Raw genomic sequence first — 12887 nt, 5'->3', positions numbered from 1 at the left:
CTTTAAGTATACCTGACCTATATGTGAGTGGAATTGAACAGACCGGTCTGCAAACCAGGATACATTATTGCTGGTGCTAATGTGCTTGCATATGTGCTGGTAGAAAGTGTTTGGAAATATAAATGAAGCTTGTAAACAAAACATTTTTTAAATGCTTTATTGATTTTACAAAATGGGTTACATTCCAGTTTTTTTATTATTTATTTTTTACATTTATTCATAAATCGCTGGAACAGAGGCCCATGGGCATAGAAGCGCAAACAAACATACAACATGAAACATACAAGGGAGGGTCATAAATCATAAATCGTAACATCCGAAAGTCAATAATCTAAAAAGAGGGATTCATATCAGATCAACTACCAAACTCAAATTTGAGGAGCCGTTTGGCATAGATTTATTTATTTTATTTTATTTTATTTTTTCATTTGTTACACGCCCAGACCCTGGGGTATCACGGCGTGGTTACAGACAGCTTCGATATTAGTCATACAATTGGACAGATGTGCATAAACTTATTACAGCAAGCAGAATAATATACAATTCACTCAAAAACATTATTTTCATTTGGATCTGGTGTGCTTTGTTCTAATATTTGTTGAATAACCAAGTTTTTAGCAGTTTTTTAAAGCCGGGGTACGAGGTCTCTTTTTTTATAATGATAGGGAGGAGGTTCCAGTGATTAGGTGCGAAGACCTGGAAGCTGCTACCCCCCGCTCTGGTGTTTTTATACCGGGGAGTCACTAAGTGTAAATTGTCGTTAGATCTTAGAGTTCTGGTGGATTCTTTTTTCTGAAGGCCGTTATTGAGGTAGATCGGGGCTTTTTTAGCAAGACATTTGTGTGCGATGCAGAGAGTTTTAAAGATAATTTTGGCTTTGATAGGTAGCCAGTGGGCTTCCTTCCTTATCTTGGTAATATGCTCAAACTTTTTTTTATCCCCAGTGCTACCCTGTTTTGAATCAATTGCAGATTGCTGATGTTGGTGTTCGATGTCCCTACCAATAAGACAGTGCAGTAATCTAACTTGGACAATACTAAGGCCCTAGCCAGGGTGAGACAGTTGGTCGGAGTCAGAAATTGTCTACTTGCTGCAATAAGTTTACAAGTGTACGCTGAGGTGGATGAGAGCATACTAATATGTTTAGACATGGTGAGGTTGGCGTCTAGTTATACCCCTAATGTTTTTACTTGCTTGAGTACTGGAATAAGAATGCCATCGATATTGATCGGGGAGTAGTCTGGGTGGAGGGCAGCTAATTTGGAGGGGGGGCCCACGATGAGAACTTCTGTCTTCTCATCATTGAGGCAAAGACTATTTAGGACATCCAGTTTTGAATAATGGCGTGAATTTTGTTAATGGTCATGGTGTCTTGGTCATAGTTTCCTGAGATGGGTATGAGGATCTGGGTGTCATCCGCGAAGTTAGTGTAGATGTTATAAAGTTTAGTAACATTAGTCTAATGCAGAGAAGAGGAGTTTGGTGTAGGTGTTATAAAGGGTGGGAGAGAGACTTGATCCTTGTGGTACTCCAATGGGGACTGGGATGGGATTGGCATCTTCTTTGCCTCTGGCGACTCTAGAAGTGCATTCGTCAAGAAAGGATTTCACCCACAAAGTGGCATCATTAGAGAAATGGAAATCCTTGGCTAATGAGTTGCACAGTTTCGCATGGCCCACGAGGTCAAATGCGGCGGATAGGTCTAACAGCATGAGGATGCAAAGTTTCCCTTAGTCTCTGATAGTGTCCATTTGGATTTTGAGATCCAAGAGGGCCGTTTCCATACTATGATTGGGTCTGAAACCTGATTGTCTAGTTCCGAGTAGATGGTTCTGTTCAAGATCGGCTTGTATTTGTGTGTAGGCTATTTTATCTATAGTTTTGAGTAGAAATGGGACCGTTTTTATTGGCTGATAAATGGTAGGTATTGAGGGGTCCAGAGATTTTTTTTTAGAAGTGGGGTGGCCCAGGCTTCTTTGATGCTAGTTGGGACTGTGTTGGTGATGAAAGAGGAATTGACAATGTTAGTGATGGTAGGGGTGAGAGAGGATGCAAATGCTTTAACTAATTTAGCTGGGACGTTATCCCCTTTATAGTTGGATGCTTTTAGCTTGGAAATGGTGTCCAGCACTAGTCTAGTTCTTGGGAGACCGGTGAGAAGTGGAATAAGGCGTTTGTATTTGTACAAACAAAACCACTGGAAGAATACAGAGTATGAATCAAACAGAGAAGAAAGACTTTGACACTATGCAAGGGAAGTCCCACAACAGCGTCATAAAACTTGGAGGCAGAGACCTTGAGAGAGCGAGAACCCACGAGTTTCGAATCAGCTGGCAGGAGTATGCTGAAGGAAACTAGGATGCGCAGAGTTGGAAAGGAGAATAGACACGAGAGACCAAGGTGGATGCAAGGCATCCTAAGCCTGAGCGAGAGATAAGTGGAGGCATGCCCGCAAGCAAGCCGTGGTGGACCTGGAGGTCCGTGAACAATGCTGATACCACTTCCATTACGGTATCACGGAGCGAAACAACTGAAAAAAGAACAGAGAAACTGTATGTGACAGTACCAACGAATCGAGAAGCCGACCTGACAAGCAAAGGAGAGGGTTGCAGCTGGTTAGAAACCCTGGTGATGGTATCCCTGAACAATATAGGTAACGGTAGAGCGGGAGACCCGGGAGCATGACCGAAGATCATTTCTGGAAGGCTCATACTCGTCCCAATCGAGATAAAGGGCCTCAGTGGGGGGATGCTGGTTAGAGCATTTTTGTTTGCCAATAACAGTCTTTTATTGCTTATTTTATTTTGCAGCACGACAATTTTAGAAGCAAGTGCATCTTGATTGACATTTACTTTTAAAAAGTAGCAGATTACTAGATCCAAATCCCTGTACAACACAGTCCCTGTTCTTCTCGATTCACCAGTCATCTACCTCGAACCCGCGTAGGCCCTTCAAATCCAAGGTTCTCACCACCCCTGGCCCTGTTCTTTGATGAAACCATGCCAGAACTTTATCCCGTAGGGCCTCTCTGGGTTCTTTCCCTCAAGGTTTCTCTATGTTTGTGAGTATGACGATTCTACGGCCCATAACAAAGTCTCTTAACGTTTTATCCATAATCACCAGCATTTGGGATTTTCCCACTTGCAAACTTCTAGAAATGGTGGGATTCGTTTTATTGTTACCAGTCTCCTATGGGATACAGCTACGATATCCTGATACAGATTTTTTACAAGAACCAAAAAGGTATCATTCACAGCCTGTAGCTGCTCACTGGTTACCAGTGATGATGACAATGTCACTATGGCCAATTTAAATTCGACATCAGGGCCTAGAAAATCAGTTTTTCTCTGCATAGTTTGTGATGACTGATCCGAACGATCAGGTTGAAAATCCAACTGACAGCCAATATCTATTTTATCCAAATACTGTCGTGCCACTGGTGAAATCTGTAGGTCTGTTTGGAAGGATGTATCTTTTTTACAAGCCGATATTTGACAACACATTTGTCCAATTGATCTACCCACATACTAAAATCTGCAAGGCTGTTGCACATTTGCTCATTAACTAGACATGCCTTGACTTGAGTCCATTGTGCAGAGATGACATGTTCTTGTGGAAAACACTCAGCATCCAGCAAAGGCTGCGCAATTGAATTTATGTGTAACTCATAATTATCCTTCATCTCCACTACGCTAGCGGGATGCATTACATTCGAGGGCAAGATCACCGAGTCATTATTGCTGTCTTGTTGAAATTCAGGGTTAACAGTCCCAGCAATGTTCATGTTATTTGCCTGGCAAGCCAATTCCTTACCTGCTTTAAATGTGTCCGTAGCCAAACCCAGGACATCATTGGTGTCAGGAGACATGATGGACGTATCCTTAGTCAAGTGGAAAAAAAAGGCTTTTTCAGGGCTTGGTTTCCCGTTACGGGCATACTACTCTAAAGCAAAGCAAAACGTGTAACCTTTTTTTGTCAGCCTCATCCCCACACACCAGCCTGCTTACTCATTAAAAGAAACGGGTACGAGAACAGGACTGACAATGCACAGAAATGTCCTTAACCGGACTCAATCGCGTAACTCAGCGGAATAGAAACAGCCGATGTGCACAGGACCGCGCAGCAGAAGGACATGAAAATGCCAGGACGCTGCTACTCCAACCACCGAATCCAACTGCCGAGGGAGCAGCGTGAGAATGGGATCAGAGGAAAGGACCCAACAGCAGTCTGCAAGATGTGACACTGCAATGAAGGGTTAGAGCCGCTTCCGACCCAGTGACCTCCACAGTAATAAGGCCCTTGCCCCAGAGAGCCAAGTTAATGGCACTTGCCCCAGAGAGTCACTATTCCAACAAGAAAGAAATTCAACTGTAAATACAAAAGGATTTCTGTAGTCGCCAGAATCCGTAAAAGAGTACATGGAAGCAATCTTCATCCAGGTGTCTCAAACTTTGCTAACATCAAATCCCCATGTGTTTTACTTGCTAGCCGTTTCTATTTTTCTTCCCTTCCAGCCATTGTTGCTTTTTTCTTCAAATGAGCTACAACCATGAAATAAGAACCCAGCTTTCTAAGAGATGGGTGCAGCCACTCAACCTGATTCTGCAATGACCAGCAGGAAAGCGAGGGTGAGTCTTTAAGGCAGGGGTTGTGGGTACGTGCTCCCCTGTTTCAATGAAAGCATTGTTAATGCCTGCATGATAGCAGACATAACTGTCAGTGCGAACAGTGGGAAATAAACATGTCTGGGAGTTGGTCATCCAGGTGGATGTGGAATTTCTCTGACAATATGGATCGAGCACTGGCCTAACTGTTCATTACAAGAAAGAGAGCGACAGTTATGGACAGAATCGCACCCTTGTAGTATTAGAAGAAAGTGTGTTGCTTTTGGCTGCAATCATTGCATCACTAATGTGGAATTAATAGCACATGTCCGAGAAGACTCCCTTGCCTTGGCCCTGACTTTACCACTTCAGAATATGACGCAGCATTTCAAACTTCAAAGTAGAAAAGTAAAGGTTTAAAATACGCATTAAGTTGGATCAATGCCACCTAATAAGGGCAAGTATGATATGAATTCCAACCAAATGTCCCAATGAATCCCAGCACGGGTGCTTAATGTAGAGTGTCTCTTTGGTTTCATTAAAGAGCACACGTGCCCGTCTCTATCCTAAATGGGAGGGAAATGGATCTTTGAATAAAATGACTGATTAATCTTGCTTAGCAGCACCCACGGTTACTCCGCAAACCTAGGAGGAGGTTTGGGTTTAATTCTAACTTTTCCCATCCAACTGGTATCAGTGGGGTGAACATTGGTTATTTTACTATAATGCACAGTATACTACATATTTTGCTACAGCATTCGTGTATTTGGGGGAACACCAGGTGAGGTGCATGCAATTTGCTCTATCAGCTGCATGTTATGGGCATTAATCAGGGAAGGCCCCTGCGTAACCATGCAATCTGACCGGGAAACATACAACCTGGAAGTATTAACTAGATCCTACTGGTGATTGTGATACTTTCTGTAATGCTGCATGTTATATGCCACTGTTTGTCCTGCATTTTACAACCCTGCTCCGCACCAGGCGCATCCCTCGCTTTCTAAAGTCTGTATCTTCATAGTCAAGAACCAACTACATGTACGGAACATACAAGGCAGTGGTCCAATGATGACAAAAGCATCTCGTACTGTAGGCAAGGAACGTCCTTTCAAGAAATATCTGACGGACTGTGGTCACCCCCTTACCTCTCGTTTCTTAATCTGAGATTGAAACAACTTGGAGCTATTTAGCTCCTGCTTGCAGCCTACTACGGCCTAGTTAGTCTGGCCCAAACTGCTACCAGAAGCTCATTTTGACCCTATTGGCCAAACACAGCCACATACATTTACTGATTTGACATTAAGTCCGTTTTGTAATTTGTATAAAGGCACGTTAGAAAACTGTTCTAAAAGAAATTGAAAGGCTTGTGTTAAATGTAGTATACAAAATGTTAGACACCATACAACGGACAAGAGAATCCAGAAGCTTGCACTCCCCAGTCTGTGGAAATAATCCACAGAAACTCCCGGAGTCTGTGGAATGGTGCTGGAGTAATTTACAGAAAGTCATCATCATGGCTGGAAACGCCAACACTCATCTTCAACATTACAGGTGGAGTAGCTCCACCTTTTGGGAAGGCATCATGTTATAGTTTGCCTCGCATGTGGAAGTTAGATTTGCAGATGATGGTATGAGCTGGTTCCTCCTTCTCCAGAGATAGCTCCTAGACCCGGTGTGATGGCCAATGCTCAGGAGCTGTCTTTAGCTCCTGCCTATTCCATCTTTTTGTATCTCTATAAAGGTTGTCTTTCATTTGTTGATGCTCATTGTTTAAACCCAAATACCTTTGCCTAAGGAGTAAACGATGGCTAGTTCAGATCTACAGAGGGCTCTTCTGCCAATCCTGGGTGTCACAAGTGCCGCTTTCTGATGTTTACCACTCCTGTACAACACACTAATGTTGCAAAGTGCAGCAGATGTCCTCTCCATTCTAGTGTGAGGCACTTTCTTTCTACAATCAAGCACGCAATGCATGCTGGAAATCTGTAACCTTGAAATGCAGTGCAAAGTCTGGAATTTCTATTGCCCCTTCATCCCTCTGTTTCCATGGGAAGGATGTGTACATCATTCTGTGACCAATCACATCAGAATGATGTAAGAAAGTTTTATCAGATAAGATTTGAGAATGTGAAGCAGGTTTTACTGAAGGACCTAGATAATTTCATCAGTGAGACATTTCCATAAAGCGATACTCAGGACCTCAGTCAACTTCAGTTTTAATTTGTCTTTCTAAGAAGAAATCATTTATTTATTTGGATTTATAAAGCGCCCAGCGGCCCTTGGACATTGTGGCGCTGTTACAGAATATTCACTTATTACCCGAAGGCAGATATTACAGATGTAGTGATACAAATATCATACATAGTAAGTAAGCAGAAGTACATGAAGGCAGATATACAGAGGTAGTGATACAAATAGCACCGATAGTACATAAGCAGTAATACAGGTTAATGACAGTTTTAGAGGTGTTCCATGGTTACATAGGAACAGTGTATGAGGCTGTACAATTTGGAGGTGGTCTAGTTAAATAACTTTGTTTTTAATACCTTTCTGAAAACTGTGAGGGATTCTTCGTTTCTTAAGCTAAGCGGAAGCACATTCCAGGCTTTTGGGGCTAGTACTTCAAAGCTGGTGCCGCCGGCTTTGGCTCTGTTGAATGCTGGGACTGAGAGTAGGTGAGAGTATTGGTCACGTTTTGGTCTGTAGACTGGAGCTTGGTGTATTCTTTCTACTAGGTAGGCTGGGGTGGTCTGAGCGAGGCACTTGTGTGTGATTGTGAGGGCCTTGAATGTTATGCGTTCTTTAATAGGGAGCCAGTAGGCATCTTTTCTCGCCTGGGAGATGTGCTCTCTCCTGAGAATGCTGAGGGCGGCTCTCAGGGCTCTGTTTTGTGCAATTTGCAGTCTGTTAATGTTATTTGCGGTTGCCTAGGAGTAGGATGTTACAGTAATCAAGTTTTGCGCCAATTGTGGCTCTAGCGATGTTAAGACAGTTCCTAGATGACAGGTGGGGTTTGAATGCGTTTATGATTTTTGTTGTTAGTGCAGATGAAGATGAGATGGCGCTGACTTGTCTGTCCACTGATAGGGTGGAGTCCAGATATGCACCAAGGGTTTTTACTGCAGTAGAGGCTGTGATAATAGTGTTCTCAATACTGAAGGAATTGTATTTGGTGCCTAATTTTTTTAGGGATTTTTTTGGGCCTACCAGTAGAATTTCTGTTTTTTCCCCATTTAGACAGAGGCCATTGGCTGCCATCCAGGCGTGGATGTGTGCGTATACCTTCTGGAGGGTGTTGAGGTCTTGTTCATAGTTCCCTGTTAGGGGAAGAAGAATGTGTGTGTCGTCGGCATAGTTGGTATGCCGAATTCTTCTAGGTCGCTGAACAGGGGAAGGGTGAATAGATTGTAGAGAGTGGGGGAGGTACATGAACCTTGTGGCACTCTGCACTCAATGGGGGAAGGGGAGGTCGAAGCCTGGTCGGAGAAGACCCTCATAGCTCGGCCCTGCAGGAAGGAGGTGATCCAGGCGGTAGCTTCTTGGGAGAAGTGAGCCGTGTCAGTGAGATGTATACATAGGATCTTGTGGTCAACCAAATCAAAGGCTGCTGAGAGATCCAGAAGTAGGAGTGAGGATTTGCCTTTGTCCATGGCTTCGAGTAATTGGTTCTTAAGGTCAATATGGCTAACTCTTTGCCGTGACGAGGACGGAAGCCAGATTGTCTTTTACCTAGGATGTTGTGTGTTTCCAGGTAAGATTGAATCTGTAAGTAGGCAGCCTTGTCCAGAATTCTCAACAGGAATGGCACAGTGGTGATTGGACAGTAGTTATTTGGGAGGTCCGGGTCGAGGGTGGGTTTCTTTAATAATGGCCGAACCCTAAGGGCGAGCGGGACAGTGCTGTTGGCGAAGGAGGCATTGATGAAGCTAGTGACAAATGGGGCCAAGGCTGTTGCACAATTTTTGACTAGATTGGCTGGGCATGTGTCCCCTTTACATAGCGATGGCTTGGTGCGCTTCATGATCAGTAGGACTTCAGGGATAGTAACTTCCCTGAATGCAAAGGGTGTATGTATGTTTGAGTCATGTGGAGAGCCTGCGACTGGTGGGGTGGCCGGAGACGTATGTGTGTTTAGGGTGGTTTTGGGCAGTTTGTCAAATTGAGTCTTAATTTTGTTCTGGAGTGTTTTTATTTTGTTTAACATGGCGTTTTGAATGTTGTTACACCAGGTTTAGTTTTTTCGGTAGGTTGTGTTGAGGTTGGGGGGATGGTCAGCTTGTTGTAGATTGCGGATAACTCTTTGGATTGAAAGTTAGCCTTCTCAATTCTGGAGTTGTAGGTGGCGGCTTTGGCTTTAGCAATGGCCTGTTTGTACTGTTTAGCTACTGTAAGGTACTGTAAGGATAATGATATCCGAGTAGAGTATTTTATTGTATTTTATTGTAACATGAAACTGTCAAGTTTAGATATCCTGTATGGATAGAGCGGTGACAAATGGCTGGTTTACTAGGCAGTTGTTATTGGATGTAAGATGTATAGCTCAAACAGAGTTTACCATGATTCATGGAACTTCATTGCCTCTCTCGTTCTGCGCAGTCGCCCGCTTATATACATTTATTATCTGAGTAAGCGTTTAAGAGCTTGGGAGGGCCAGTATGTCGACAATATTTACACAGTTCTATGTGCTGCTTATCTGAATCTGGAGCCTTACTATTCTCAAATCTTTGATCACTTTGTTGATCGGGTCAATTGCTTGTTGACGGGAGTTCCTGATCAACCACATAGCTTTCCTTGCAGCAATAATATCGTCCAGGAAGGGGCATTAAGTTTGTCTACGGAGATGTGAAATGTTGATCCGTAGGCACCAAGCACCATAGGTCCCCTCTAAAATTCTTTCTTTGATCAGTCCACACGGGCCATCACCTGAACAGGCATGCCAGGGCACAGCTATGCACGCGGTAGCAATACATTCTAGCCATCACGTTCATATTGAGTAATCTGGCATCGCTTGGAGCAAAACAAGTCAAATACCCGTTTTGGTCTTACTGATCATTCCCATGGATTCACGGAGAGGTATAGCCCCACTGCCTGCCTCCACTGTTCTGATGGGTAGCTCCAGTTAGTCCAGCCTCTGTCACGTGAAACTAATTATTCCCAGTCTCCAGAATCCCTTTGATGAATGCCAAACAGTTGACTTATTACAAACAGTGTGCTCATTTCTATTAACCTTCTCAATTTCCTGGGCTAGTTTACGGACCCCTGTCTCTAACTTAGCTTTGAAGCACCCTTCTGATGTCGATCCGCCCAGAACTCTCCACTGCACTGACACTTTTACTGACCTGTATTCAGATAATATCCAGTTTTTCATGACACATTCCTCGGTTATTTTTTATTTTTTTTTTAAACGTATTTTATTGATTTTGGTGAAAAGAAAACGTGTAATACAATGAGAAATTAAGCAGTCATTCAAACAAGGGAGGGAATGGTGAAGGGGGGAACAGGGAAGAGGGAAGAGGGAAGGAACAAACAAACAACAACAGTCTTCCTGTTGTAGCAAACTTTTCAGTGGATGGATGGGTCAAGGCCAGCGACCCAGAGTTTCAGAAAGCAGGAGGGGTCGCATACAGGGGCTGTCCTTTCGGGCTAGGAGCAGGGGATTAGTGTCAGTGTGATGCTACGAGATTTCAGGGGGGCTTGTAGTCGGCGCTGAAGCGTATGTCTCTGAGGAGGGCCTTCCATGATTCTAAGGTGCCGCTCTCAGTTTCGCCGCTTGACGTGATTCCTTCTTTCCAGGCCCTGGTTTTCGGCTACCGTCCATCTCTCGAGTTCTTTGAGCCACCGTTCGTGCCTGGGGCCCGACGGTGTCTTCCAAGCCATCGCAATTGTTCTCTTAGCCAGGATGCATGAGATGTCCATTAACCTGACAGCATGCTTGAACTTGCTAGGTCTGGGGTACTTTCCCAGAAGGCACTCGCCGGGAGTCCATTCGTACCTCGTCATTCCGGCGTCCATGCAAGTCTGTTTGGCTTTGGACCATAGTGTCATCACCCTAGTGCAAGTCCAAAACATGTGGATCATGTCTGCTTTATCGTTCCCGCACCATGGGCATGCAGGGGAGGATGTCTTGTTGAAGGAGGCGACCCTATGTGGGGTCATGTATGTCCTATACATGACGTTCAACTGAATCTGGCTGAATCTAGCGTTCCTAGACACTTTTTTGGGAAATATTAACACTCTTTCCCATTCTTTATCCGTCATCGGGGTCTCGAGGTCCGCTTCCCATCTCGCCCTCAGAGCTTCGCCTTTAGGGTTGGGTTTATCGCATAGTCTGCTATAGAGCCTGGAGACTGGTCTCCAGCCATCCGAGAGGTCATGCATTTCTTGAAGTAGAGGGTCAGGGGAGGGTTCCTCCGGCCAGCCATTCCATTGTTTCTTGGCAGTCTGCTTGAGGCGGTGGTACCAGAGGAACTGGCCCGGGGGTATTCCCTCGGTGGCCTTAAGAGATTCAAAGTCCCTGAATTCCCCTTCCTCGAACATGTCACCCCATGTGTATATGCCGGCTTCTTCCCACCTCCTTGCTGTGGAGAGGTCTGCATCCGTTCGGCAGGTATCTGCTAAGATGGGGTTATCCGGAGAGTATGGGTGTTGCACACGCCTGATGTAGCAGGACCTGGCCCATATCCTCCTACCCAGGTCAATCACTTGTAAGGTGATCGGGGATTGCCGTGTGGGGTGCCATAGGGTTTCCTTGGGGATCACGTTGTTCGAGGAGTGCCTCAGTAGTTCCGTTTCAGCCGAAGGTTCGTCCGAGAGCTATTTCGTTATGTGACTTAAATGGGCAGCCAGGTAGTATAACTGGAGATCCGGTAGCTTTATTCCACCCTCTTTATGTGGCAGGGAAAGAACGGATAGCGACAGTTTATGCCTTTGAGGGCCCCATAGGAAGTCCTTGATGATAGCCTCCAGTTTCTTGAAGAAGGGCGGTCGGACATAATGGCAAATATTCACGAAGAAGTATAGGAATCGGGGGAGTACGATCATCTTTACTATCGCTGCTCTGCCCACCATGGCCAATGGGAGCTTGGACCAGAATTTTATAGAGCGTCGAAGACTCGTGATGGCAACCTCAGTGTTATGTTCGTGCGTGAGTAGCGGGGTGTGGCTCACGTTGATCCCCAGGTACCGGAACTTGACCAGTTGCCAACCTATTCCTATCACTGGGAGATCGCTTTCTGATGTGTTGCGTAGGCCCGCAAGGGGGAATGCGGAGGACTTGCTTCTGCTGAATCGGATCCCCGAGTACTTCGCGTAATTGTCTAGCACCTCCAGTGCTGTCGGTGCGTTAACTTCGGGGTTTCTTAGGTATAGGAGAACGTTGTCTGCGTATAAAGATATTATGTGGTGTACATTGCCCACCTTGATGCCAGCGTCGAAGAGCTGCTGCCTGAAGTATAGTGCGATCGGCTCCAGGCCCAGTATGTACAGCATGGGCGATAGCAGGCACCCCTGTCTCGTTCCCCTTTGTATTTCCCAGGCTGCTGATGCCATTCTTCCCGTTTTCACTCTTGCCATTGGGGAATTATAGAGGACCTCGATCCACCTGATGAAGCCCCCTCCGAAGCCGAATCTTCTCAAGACCTCCCTGATCCATTCCCAATATATGGAGTCGAAGGCCTTGATAGCGTCGAGCGACAACACCGCCAGGTCTTCATCTCTCTCGTGTGTTTCGGCCATTACATGTTGTAGCCTCCTAAGGTTAGCTGTGGTGTTGCGCCCAGGCACAAATCCGTTCTGGTCCTCATGGACGATGGATCCCACCACTCTGGCCCGTTTGCGGGCTAATATGGATGTGAGAATCTTGGCATCATAGTTTAGCATGGCCAGAGGGCGATAGGACTCACAGTCGGTGGGTGATTTGTGTGGCTTGAGCACGGGAACGATTATGGTCTCTTTCATGGTGTTGGGGAGAACCCCGTTCGTGTATGCCTCCTAGTAGACCTCGTGAAGAACTGGGGTGAGGATGGGCTCGTACGTTTTGTAGAACTCAGGTGGGAGGCCATCGCTGCCAGGGGCTTTGCTGTTAGAGAGGGACCTGATTGCCCCTTGCACGTCCTCAAGAGTGATCTCCATCTCCAGTTCCTCTCTCTGCTCGGGTGAAATACGGGGGAGTTCTATCTCCTCAAGTGTGTCTATAATGTCTTCAGTAGGAATTTGTGCCTCGTGGGCATACAGTTTGGTGTAGAATCTGGCAAAGGCGTCATTGATCCCCAGCTGAGTCGTGTG

At 45.3% G+C, this 12887-nt stretch overlaps 1 protein-coding gene across 1 annotated transcript in view; it reads left to right on the top strand.

Annotated features, from left to right (window-relative positions):
- Window positions 1-12887, top strand: part of LOC138491825 (D-beta-hydroxybutyrate dehydrogenase, mitochondrial-like) — a 263457-nt gene that overhangs the window by 232069 nt on the left and 18501 nt on the right. The gene's annotated exons all lie outside the window — the stretch shown is intronic.

This window comes from Ambystoma mexicanum, chromosome 10, assembly GCF_040938575.1.
Source record: "Ambystoma mexicanum isolate Mex_15411 chromosome 10, UKY_AmexF1_1, whole genome shotgun sequence".
Classification (NCBI taxonomy): domain Eukaryota; kingdom Metazoa; phylum Chordata; class Amphibia; order Caudata; family Ambystomatidae; genus Ambystoma; species Ambystoma mexicanum.
This window is presented reverse-complemented; position numbering and strand designations above follow the sequence as displayed.